Here is an 11,000-nt window from a genome sequence, read left to right on the forward strand (position 1 = left end):
GGAAATAGCTGTTTATACCAGGCACAGTGGCTCATGTCTGTAATCCCGACACTTTGGGAGGCCAAGGCAGGCAGATATCCTGAGATCAGGAGTTCGAGACCACCCTGGCCAACATGGCGAAACCCCGTCTCTACTAAAAATACAAAAAAAAAAAAAAATGGCCAGGCATGGTGGCGCATGAGGCTGAGGCAGGAGAATCGCTTGAACTTGGAGTCAGAGGTTGCAGTGAGCCAAGTTCGTGCCACTGCACTCCAGCCTGGGTGACAGAGTGAGACTGCGAGAAAGGAAAGGAAAGAAAAAGGAAAAGGAAAAGGAAGGAAAGGAAAGGAAGAAAAGGAGGAAAAGAAAGAAAGAAAGAGGAGAGGAGAGGAAGAAAGAAGGAAGGAAGGAAGGAAGGAAGGAAGGAAGGAAGGAAGGAAGGAAGGAAGGAAGGAAAGAGAAAGGAGGAACGAAAGAGAGAAAGACTGTTTCTGTGTCATGTGTCTTATGCATATTTCTTCTATTCATTGGAAGCATTTTGGGTCAAGAATCATGTTTTGTTTATCTTGGGATTTCTAGGATCTGTAAGAGTATCTGTTAGAAGATTGGGACCCAGTAAATGTTTGCTGAACTCTTCTATGCTAAAGAAGAAACAGAAAGCTATTGCAAAAACCCGGATGTGAAATACAAGGAGAAAAAACAAAATTCTAGGTGCCTTGATTTTCAATTTCATGTAAACGGTGGAGAAACACTGTTCATTGTAAAGGGTCTGAGGTTTACTCTGCTTGCAATCTAATTAGTTACATTATCACTGTTTCATACATGTTGGCAAAAGACACAAGACTCCTAGGTTAAAAAAGGGAGAAGTCGTATACTGAGTGAATTTTCTTCATAGCTACAGAAGCTGGAGCTTAGGAAACTCCAATCTTTTATAATGGACATTTTATTAGTCTGTTTTCACGCTGTTGATAAAGACACACCTGAGACTGGGCAATATACAAGAGAAAGAGTTTTAATGAACTCACAGTTCCACATGGCTGGGGAGGCCTCACGATCATGGCTGAAGGTGAAGGGCACATCTCACATGGCAGCAGACAAGAGAAGAGAACTTGTGCAGGGAAACTCCCCTTTATGAAACCACCAGAGCTCGTGAGACTTATTCACTATCACAAGAATAGCCTAAGACCCACCCCCATGATTCAATTACCTCCCACCAGGTATCTCCCACAACACATGGGAATTGTGGGAACTATAATTCAAGTTGAGATTTGGGTGGGGTCACAGCCAAACCACATCAGGCCTCAAGTAAGTTTGCTCAAACTTTGCCCTAAAAGTAGTCATTATTTTAATTTTCCTAGACACCAAGAAAACCTGTCCTCTACTGCAGAGGGAAAAGCTACCTTAACTTCCAAAGCTGTTCACAATGGCAATATCCTTGAAAAGATCATTTGAAAGAAAAGCTGCCAGAGTCTCTGTTTACACAACATGTGAATATATTAAATACTCCTGAGGAATCATCTCCCAAATACAAGTATCCTAAAATATACCAGAAGGTCCTAGAGCATTTGATTTGACTAAGCCTGTGAGAGTCTACTTAAAATGAACTTTTCTTATTTTTTCACTTTAACTGGACTTTCACTCATTTATTAAGTTGAAAAATGATCCTCCCAGAGATCCAAAATTAATTTGAAGCTTTGAAAAATGAATTACTTTCATGCTAGAGAACAACTATTTTTACTTCCCTCAAACCCAAGTTATTCAATAACTATATTATCTGTGTATACATTTACATCCTTAAGAATAGGGATCTTTGACTCTCCCACCATGCATACAAATGAGGTTTTCCCTGAAGAGTTATCTGAAATGGACATGTCTTGTGAAATTAGTGCGTGCCGAAAAATTGAGACTCTTGAAAACTTGTATCTGGATTTTGATGGTGATGTTGCAAAACTTGGAACTTTTGGAGTAACCACCACCAGCATCAAAGCCACCAAGTCCAGCAAGTACTTCCACAGCACTAACATGACAGACGCTCCCACAGCCCCCAAAGCAGGAACTACACCTGTGGCACCAAGTGCACCAGACATTTCTGCTAATTCTAGAAGTTTATCTCAGATTCTCACAGAACAATTGCAAAAGGAGAAACAACTGGTCACTGGTATGGATGGTGGCCCTGAAGAGTGCAAAAATAAAGATGATCAGGGATTCCAATTATGTGGTGAACAGGTATCAAATTCTGACAAGCCTTTGATGCAAGGTAGTGACTTGAAAACATCTGACACCTTACAGTTAGCAAATTCTCAGGAAACTGAAACTTCTAATAAAAATGATACGACTATAGATATGGTACATGCTGATGCTGAAGACCTGATGTTCTGGAAAACCTAGACAACTCAAAGGAAAAGACTGTGACATCAGAAGCAGCTAAAACTGAAGATACAGTTATCTGCAGCAGTGATACAGATGAGGAGTGCTTAATTATTGATACAGAGTATAAAAATTATAGTGATGGAAAGATAGCTGTTGAAGGTTCTAACTTAAGTTCTTGACCAGCTAGTCCAAATTCTTCCTCAGGACAGGGTTCTGTAGGAAGTCAGACTAATACCGCTTATAGTCCAGAAGAGTCATGTGTTTTTATCTTTTTTATTTTTACTTTTTTGAGGAGGAGTTTCGCTCCTGTTGCCCAGACTGGAGTGTGGTGGTGCAATCTCAGGTCACTGCAACCTCCACCTCCCAGGTTCAAGCAATTCTCCTGCTTCAGCCTCCCAAGTAGCTGGGATTACAGGCATGTGCCACTCCGCCCGGCCATTTTTTTTTTTTTTTGGTATTTTTAGTAGAGACAGGGTTTCTCCATGTTGGTCAGGCTGGTCTCAAACTCCTGACCTCAGGTGATCCTCTGGCCTTGGCCTCCCAAAGTGCTGGGATTACAGGTGTGAACCACCGTGTCTGGTGAGTCTTACATTGTTTTAAAAAAAACCTATCAAATGAGTATACAAAAAATTTGATCCAGTTGGAGAGATGTTTAAAATGCAGGATGAGCTCTTTAAGCCAATTTCCAGAAAAGTAGCCAAATTGCCCTTAATGATTTTAGAAAATTCTAAACAGCCTTCTGTTTCTGAGCAGTTGTCTGTTCCTTCAGATGCCTCCGGTTGGCCAAAATTGGATGGTCTTCTGCATTTCAGAAGCCAAAAGGACGACCGCCAAGTGAACTTCAGTACTATGTTGAAGACACATCGGAATACCTAGCTCCTCAGAAAGGAAATTTTATTCGTAAGTTATTTGGCCTGCAAGACCTGTTGTTACTCATGCGCCCAGTGTCCAGAGGATGGAGACAAGACCACGTTCTAAAAACGGAAGAAAATCGGAAGACAATTTCCAGTCTATGTGCTACCAGAAGTAGAGAATCAAGCTGGTCATGGAGTTGAAGCTCTGACTGAAGGTGATGTTGTCATTTATGGACTGAAAGTTGATTGCATTCCAACAGCTATTTTATGTTGACCATATCCATGCATTTACTTCAAAGCTTTCTCTACTGGAAGGAATTACCTCAGAAGCATTAAAAGAAAAGCTTTCAGCACTCAAGATTTCCAATGTATTTAACATCCTCCAACACATTCTAAAGAAATTAGGTAGCTTACAGGAGGGTTCCTGCTTGTTATCTCATGCAGCAGAAGATTCTTCACTCCTGATCCATGAGGCCTCTGATGGAAAAGTTACTGGGACAGCATACAATTTGTATAAAACACATTGCAGCCTTCCTGGTGCACCTTCCAGTCTCTCAGTTCCCTGGGACCCATAAGATCCCAGCCTGTCATGACCATATCATATCATCATGAAAGAATACCTTGCACGTTTGCACCTGAATCACCAGACACCACAACACAACACAAGGTTGGTGGACCGAGCATGCCCACAGGCAGCCACAGGAATCCAGTTTCCATAGAAACCAAAAGCAGTTGCTTGTCTGCTCAGCAAGGTGAAACTGAAGGAGTGGCTCTGAATAAAAGAAAAATAACTTGACTGCACCACGGAAAATTAAATTTAAAAAAAAAAAACAGTTATAGCGATGTTTAATTGAGAAAATTTGAGGGAAAATATGACTAAAAGCCCAGCAGGCAAGAGGAACATTTTTTCTGTAGTATCCTCAAGAGTTCTTAGAGTGTTTGAAAAAACATGTTGGCTCTGTGAAGGAATGCTTCAACTGAAATGGAACGTTGGCTGGGCGTGGTGGCTCAAGCCTGTAATCCCAGCACTTTGGGAGGCCGAGGCAGGCGGATCATGAGGTCAGGAGATCGAGACCATCCTGGCTAACATGGTGAAACATCTCTACTAAAAATACAAAAAATTAGCCGGGTGTGGTGGTGGGTGCCTGTAGTCCCAGCTACTCGGGAGGCTGAGGCAGGAGAACGGCATGAACCTGGGAGGCAGAGCTGGCAGTGAGCCAAGATCACGCCACTGCACTCCAGCCTGGGTGACAGAGCGAGACTCCGTTTCAAAAAAAAAAAGGGAATATTATGCTGCTCACTCTTAAAGTTTGAGGAGCATCTTGATATGTTTTAACATTATCATGGCAGGAAAATCTATAAAGAAGAAAATATTTTACCTTAAACCTTTTCTAAAACTTAGAAAATAATTCGATTTTTTATCAAAATGACACTTATCAATATATACTATGTTATATTGCCAATCTGTTGAGACTGACTCAAAAGATTAAATATTGCCACTGTTGAAGATAATTAATGAGCATCGCAAACCTTGTTTCTGACCCATTTTGATAGTTTTTATATACTCACCTTTATATTCACCTTTAAAATGATGAATGTTGCAGGTTAATAAAGTTAGTACCTTTAAAACTTGGTGAAATACCATTACAGAAGCCAAAACTAAAGACTCCCTGCCTCTGAAAAAAAGGGGATGTTTTTCTTCCTTTCCTTTATTTTTGGTTTATGTATTTAATTATAACCTGTAACACTATATTATTTATTCAAAATTGCTTCTAGACATATCATTGATCAATATTGTCCTATCCAGATGTCATCAAGAAGGCTGATTAGAGGTGCCTAGTGCTCTTCTACTCCACAAAGGACCAAAACAATTAGAAAAGAACACATCAAATAGAGTATATAGGAGAAAACACTGGAATTCAGCAAGAAAGCGATAAAGACCTTCCGATGCACAGAGACTGGAGATGGCAGCGTAAAGTGGGAAGTGAAGGGCCTGGCTGGAATTGGCTCATCCCAAGAGACACTCCTCACCACAGAGAAAGAGGTAAGTTGAACCCCAGAAATAAGTTTATAGAAATAAATGCCTGCATTAAAAAAGTAGAAAGATTTCAAATAAACAATCTAACAAGGCACATCAATGAACTAGTGAAGAACAAACTAAACCCAAAATGTAAAACTAGAAAATAAGTAAATAAGATCAGAGCAGAACTAAACATAGTAGAGACTTAAAAAAATTATAAAATATCGATGAAATGAACAGTTCGCTTTTTGAAAAGATAAACAAAAATTGATAAATTGTTAGCTAAGCTGAGAGAAGACCCAAGTAAACAAAACCAGAAACAAAAAAGAAGACTAACAACTGAGACCACAGAAATACAATCATTAGAGACTATTATGAACAACAATACGCTGGGCGCGGTGGCTCACGCCTGTAATCCCAGCTCTCAGGGAGGCAGAGGCGGGAGGATAGCTTGAGCCCAGGAGTTCGAGACCTGCCTGGGTAATACAGCGAGACCCCGTTCTCCACAAAAAGGAAAAAAAAAAAAAGACAAAAAACAATCCACCAGCAAATGAGAAAAACTAGAAGAAATGAATAAATCCCTGCACACATAAAACCTACCAACATGAAACCATGAAGAAAAAGAAAAACCTCAACAAACCAATAATGGGAAATATGACTGAAGCCATCATCACAAGTCTCTCATCAAAGAAAAGCCCGGGACCTGGTGGCTCCACTGCTGAATTCTACCGAATATTTAAAGAAGAACTAGTATCAATTTGACACAAGCTCTTCAAAAAAATGGAAGGCAAGGGAACTTTTCCAAACTTATTCTAGAAGGCCAGCATTACTCAGCTACCCAAACCAGGTCAGGACACAACAACAACACAAAACTGCAGGTCAGTATCCCTGATGCACACAAATGCAAAAATCCTGAGCAAAACACCAGCAAACTGAATCTAACAGCACATCAGAAAAGTTATACACTCATGTTCAAATGGGATTAGTCCTAAAAACGCAAGGATGTTTCAGTACATCCAAATCAATACATGTGATATATCATATCAACCGAACTAAGGGCAAAAGCCAGAGAATCATCTCAACAGATGCAAAAAGAAGCACCTGATAAAACTCAACATCCCTTCACGATAAAAACTCAATAAATTAGGCATAGAAGGAGTGTACCTCACCATAATAAAGGCCATGTAACAAACCCACAGCTGACAGCATACTGAATGGGGAAAACCTTTTCCTCTAGGAACTAGAACCAGACAGGAATGTCCATTTTCAATACTCATATTTAACACTGTACTGGAATTCCTAGCCCGGGCAGTTAAGCAAGACAAAGAAATACAATACAGCAGAATTGGAAAACAGAAAATGAAATTGTCCCTCTTTGCAGATGACATAATCTTATATAGAGAAAAACCTAAAGACTTCACACAGAACTCTTGGAACTGATCGATGAATTTGGTAAAGTTGCAGAATTAATAAACTAGCTGAAGACACTGAAAAAGCAATCCCATTTATAATAGCGACAAAAAATACAATAAAGTACCTAGAAATAAATTTAACCAAGGAGACAAAAGACCTCTACAATGAAAACTACAAAACACCAATGAGACAAATTGAAGACGACACATCCACCAAAAAAAGAAAATTTCCATGTTCAGATTGGAACAGTCAATATTGTTAAAATGACCATCTTAACCAAAGCAAGACATACTTTTTTTTTTTTTTTTTTGAGACGGAGTCTCCTCTGTCTCCCAGGCTGGAGTGAGTGGCCGGATCTCAGCTCACTGCAAGCTCCGCCTCCCGGTTCCCCCCATTCTCCTGCCTCAGCCTCCCGAGTAGCTGGGACCACAGGCGCCACCACCACGTCCGGCTAATTTTTTTGTATTTTTAGTAGAGACGGGGTTTCACTGTGTCAGCCAGGATGGTCTCCATCTCTTGACCTTGTGATCTGCCCGCCTCGGCCTCCCAAAGTGCTGGGATTCCAGGCGTGAGCCACTGCGCCTGGCCAAAGCAAGCTATACATTTAGTGCAATTCCTATTGTTACCAAAGCACAGGAATTCAGTCTAGGTCCTGCTGCTGCCACACAGAAAGCCAATCACTGAGATAGTGAGCATTGCCAAGGAAGAGGGCTTTAACTGAGTGCTGCAGCAAAAGAGATAGGAGATTAGTCTCAAATCCAGCTCCCTGACTGGCTATAACTAGTGGTTTATACAGCAGGGAAAAAATGTGACAATGTCTAAGAAAAGGGAGGAACTAGGGAGGGGCACAAAAGTAATCATGATGAATGAGGGGTCTGGCATCTCACTGTCTGGATGTGGTGATCAGGTGAGTTTCAGTTCTTCGGTACTTTTTTTTGAGAGCCCTGAATGTCATTCCTGAGGAAGGAACACAGATAAAACAAATGCAAGCTTCAAGCTTTAAGAACAGAAGGATCAAATTCTATGCTTATCTGAAACAAACTATCTATGAGACTGTTGGACTGGTTTCTCTATCAAAATACCAATAATATTCTTCACAGAAATAGAATATTCTAAAACTTGTATGGAACCACAAAATACCCTGAATAGCTAACACAATTCTAAGCAAAAGGAACAAAGCTGGAAGTATTATACTACCTGTCCTCAAAATATACTACAAAGCTCTAGTAATCAAAACACCACGATACTAGTATAAAAGCAGACACATAAACCAATGAAACAGACTAAAAAAAAACAGAAATAAATTCCCTTATTTACTGTCACCTGACTTTTTTACAAAGTCATCAAAAATGTCGAAAAGTGGATATCCATGTGCAGAAGAAAAAATCTAGACACCCCTCACCATACATAAAATAAATTCAAAATGGATTACAGACTTAAGTTTAAGACCCAAAACTATACAATTCCTAGAAGAAAACATGGGGGAAACACTTCAGGACATGAGACTGGGTGAAGATTTTATAGGTAAGACTTTACAAGTACAAGCAACAAAAATAAAAATAGACAAATGAGATTATACCAAACCAAAAATCTTATGTACAGCAAAAGAAGTAATCAACAGAATAGAAAGACAACCTGTAGGATGGGAGAAAACATTTGCAAACTATTCATCCAACAAAAGATTAATGCTCAGAATATACAAGGAATTCAAACAACAGCAAAAAAATTAAAAAGCCAAAACAATCTGATTTTACAGTGTTCAAAAAATCTGAAAGACATTTCTCAAAAAGGGACGTACAAATTGGCAAAAAGAACATTTAAAAAATTGACGTCACTGATCGTTATGGAAATGCAAATCGAAACCACAATGAGATATTATTCTCTTATCCCAGTTAAAATGACTACTATCAAAAAGACAAAACTAATAGATCCTGGTGAAGATGCAGAGAAAAGGGAGCTCCTACATACTGTTGGTGGGATTGTAAATTAGTATGGCCATTATGGAAAACCGTATGGAGTTTCCTCAAAAAACTAAGAATAGAACTACCATATGATCTAGCAATCCCTCTACTGGCTATTCATCCCAAAGAAAGAAAATCAGCATCTCAAAGAGATATCTGCACTCGCATGTCTATTGAAGCACTATCTACAACAGCCAAGATATGGAGTCAGCCTAAAAGTGTATCATCAAATGAATGGATAAAGTTAACTACGCACAATGATATACTATTCAGTCATAAAAAAGAATGAAGTCTTGTCACTCACGGCAACAATGATGAGCCTGGAGGACATTATGTTAAATGAAATAAGTCAGACACAAAAAGATAAATACCGCATGTTCTCACCCATATATGGGAGCTAAAACATTAAGCTCTAGAAGCAGAGAGTAGAATTATGGTTACTATCAGTTGGAGACTATAGGAGGAGAGAAGGATAAGGAGAAGCTGGTTAACAGATACAAAATTACAGCTAGATAGGAGTCAGCTCTAGTTTCTATAGCACTGTAAGAGTGATGATAGTTAACAATAATTTATTGTATATTTTCAAATAGCTAGAAAAGAGGATTCTGAATATTCCCAACATAAAGAAATGATAAATTCTTTGTGTTACAGATGCTAGATATGCTAATTACCATAATGATAATTATACATTATATCCATGTATGGAAATATCACTTTGTATTCTGAAATATGCACAATTATTACATGTCAATTAAAAATAATTTTAAAAAACACAACTATATTTGAGAGCGGGGGTGGAAATACAGGTTGCAAGTGACTGGAGCTAAAGACCCACGGAAGGAAATTCAGTGGTGAGAGGACCCATGAAGATTTGCTGCCAAGGCCCCTGGAGTTGCTCCAGTCCCTCCTGCTTCTCTGCTTTACCACATCGCTGTGAGATAGTCCTAGTGCTCCTTCAACAGGTTCCCCCAGATTAGCTTTTTGTTTACATCTAGTCAGAGTTGGTTCTTTTGCTTCAAACCAAAATAAAAACTAAAATACACAGCAAGTTGGAATGAAGCGAACTGAAACTGAATAGCAGATATTGATAAAATGCCTTCCTGGGTTTTGCAAATAGCTGTCAAGAATCCCTAATCTAACATCTTGAAATGAAGTGTGGTATTTAATTAACAAAAAGTATCCTCTCTGCTGCCCAAGATGATGGTTCTCTCACTGTAGTGTATATGAGAACCACGTGAAGTGATGGGGAAAGCACGGGTTCCCAAGCCTCCAAAGGCTCTGATTCCCCGATCTTAAGTGGGGTCTGTGTCTTCAACAAGATCCCAGCTGGGCGCAGTGGCTCACGCCTGGAATCCCAGCACTCTGGGGAGGCCGAGGTGGACGAATCACTAGTTCAGGAGATCAACACCATCCTGGCCAACATGGTGAAATCCCGTCTCTACTAAAAATACACAAATTAGCTGGGCGTGGTGGCATGGGTGCCTGTAAATCGCAGCTACTTGGGAGGCTGAGGCAGAAGAATCGCTTGAACCAGGGAGTAGAAGGTTGCAGTGAGCCAAGATCACGCCACTGCACTCCAGCCTGGCGACAGAGCAAGATTCCATCTCAAAACAAACAAACAAACAAACAAACAAAAAGAGATACCTATATGATTCTGAGTTAGCATTGTACTTTTAAGACTACAGACACAATTATTACAAATTAAAAAATAATAATGTGCTGTGTTTTAGGTGAAATAACTCTTAACAGATTTTTTTCTTAATGGAAAAGTCACAAATGGTAACACAGACTCTAGAAGCCTTGGGAAGAAAGGAGGGGAATGGTTAAAGTGCAGTACTGTTGGTTCAAATATTCAAAAATAAATGTCCAGAAGACAGCTTGGAAACTCCAGATTGAACCACAGCATGGAGGTCCTGCTGGCTACTTTGATTTGAGAGTCATGCGTGTGAATGTCACCCTGAGAACAGGGATCTTCTAGCAACTGTAGTGATGGATGAGCGAGGAAAGGTGGACTCAGCAACACCATATAGAGGCAGGAGCATGGGAGAAAGGAGCCTGGGACTGATAACGGTGGGTAACAAGAGAGGCAGAAATAAAACACAGCAGTATGCTTTCACGGAAGCCAGAACAGGACCTGCAATCAAGAGTGGATGATAGGGCCGGGTGTGGTGTGTCACGCCTGTAGTCCCAGCACTTTGGGAGACCAAGGTGGGTGGATCACGAGGTCACGAGTTCAAGACCAGCTTGGCCAAGATGGCAAAACCCCGTCTCCACTAAAAACACAAAAAAATTAGCTGGTGTGGTGATGGGCGCCTGTAATCCCAGCTACTGGGGAGGCTGAGGCAGAGAATTGCTTGAACGCAGGAGGCGGAGGTTGCAGTGAGTCAAGACTGTGCCACTGCA

The 11,000-nt window shown here is 40.2% G+C and overlaps 1 pseudogene; it reads left to right on the top strand.

Annotated features, from left to right (window-relative positions):
- Positions 1-1,803: 1,803 nt before the first annotated feature.
- On the top strand, positions 1,804-3,999 carry LOC108522390 (little elongation complex subunit 2 pseudogene; annotated as a pseudogene).
- Positions 4,000-11,000: the final 7,001 nt, after the last annotated feature.

The sequence above is a fragment of the Rhinopithecus bieti genome, unplaced genomic scaffold (genome assembly GCF_001698545.2).
Source record: "Rhinopithecus bieti isolate Rb0 unplaced genomic scaffold, ASM169854v2 scaffold_56174, whole genome shotgun sequence".
Taxonomy (NCBI): Eukaryota; Metazoa; Chordata; class Mammalia; order Primates; family Cercopithecidae; genus Rhinopithecus; species Rhinopithecus bieti.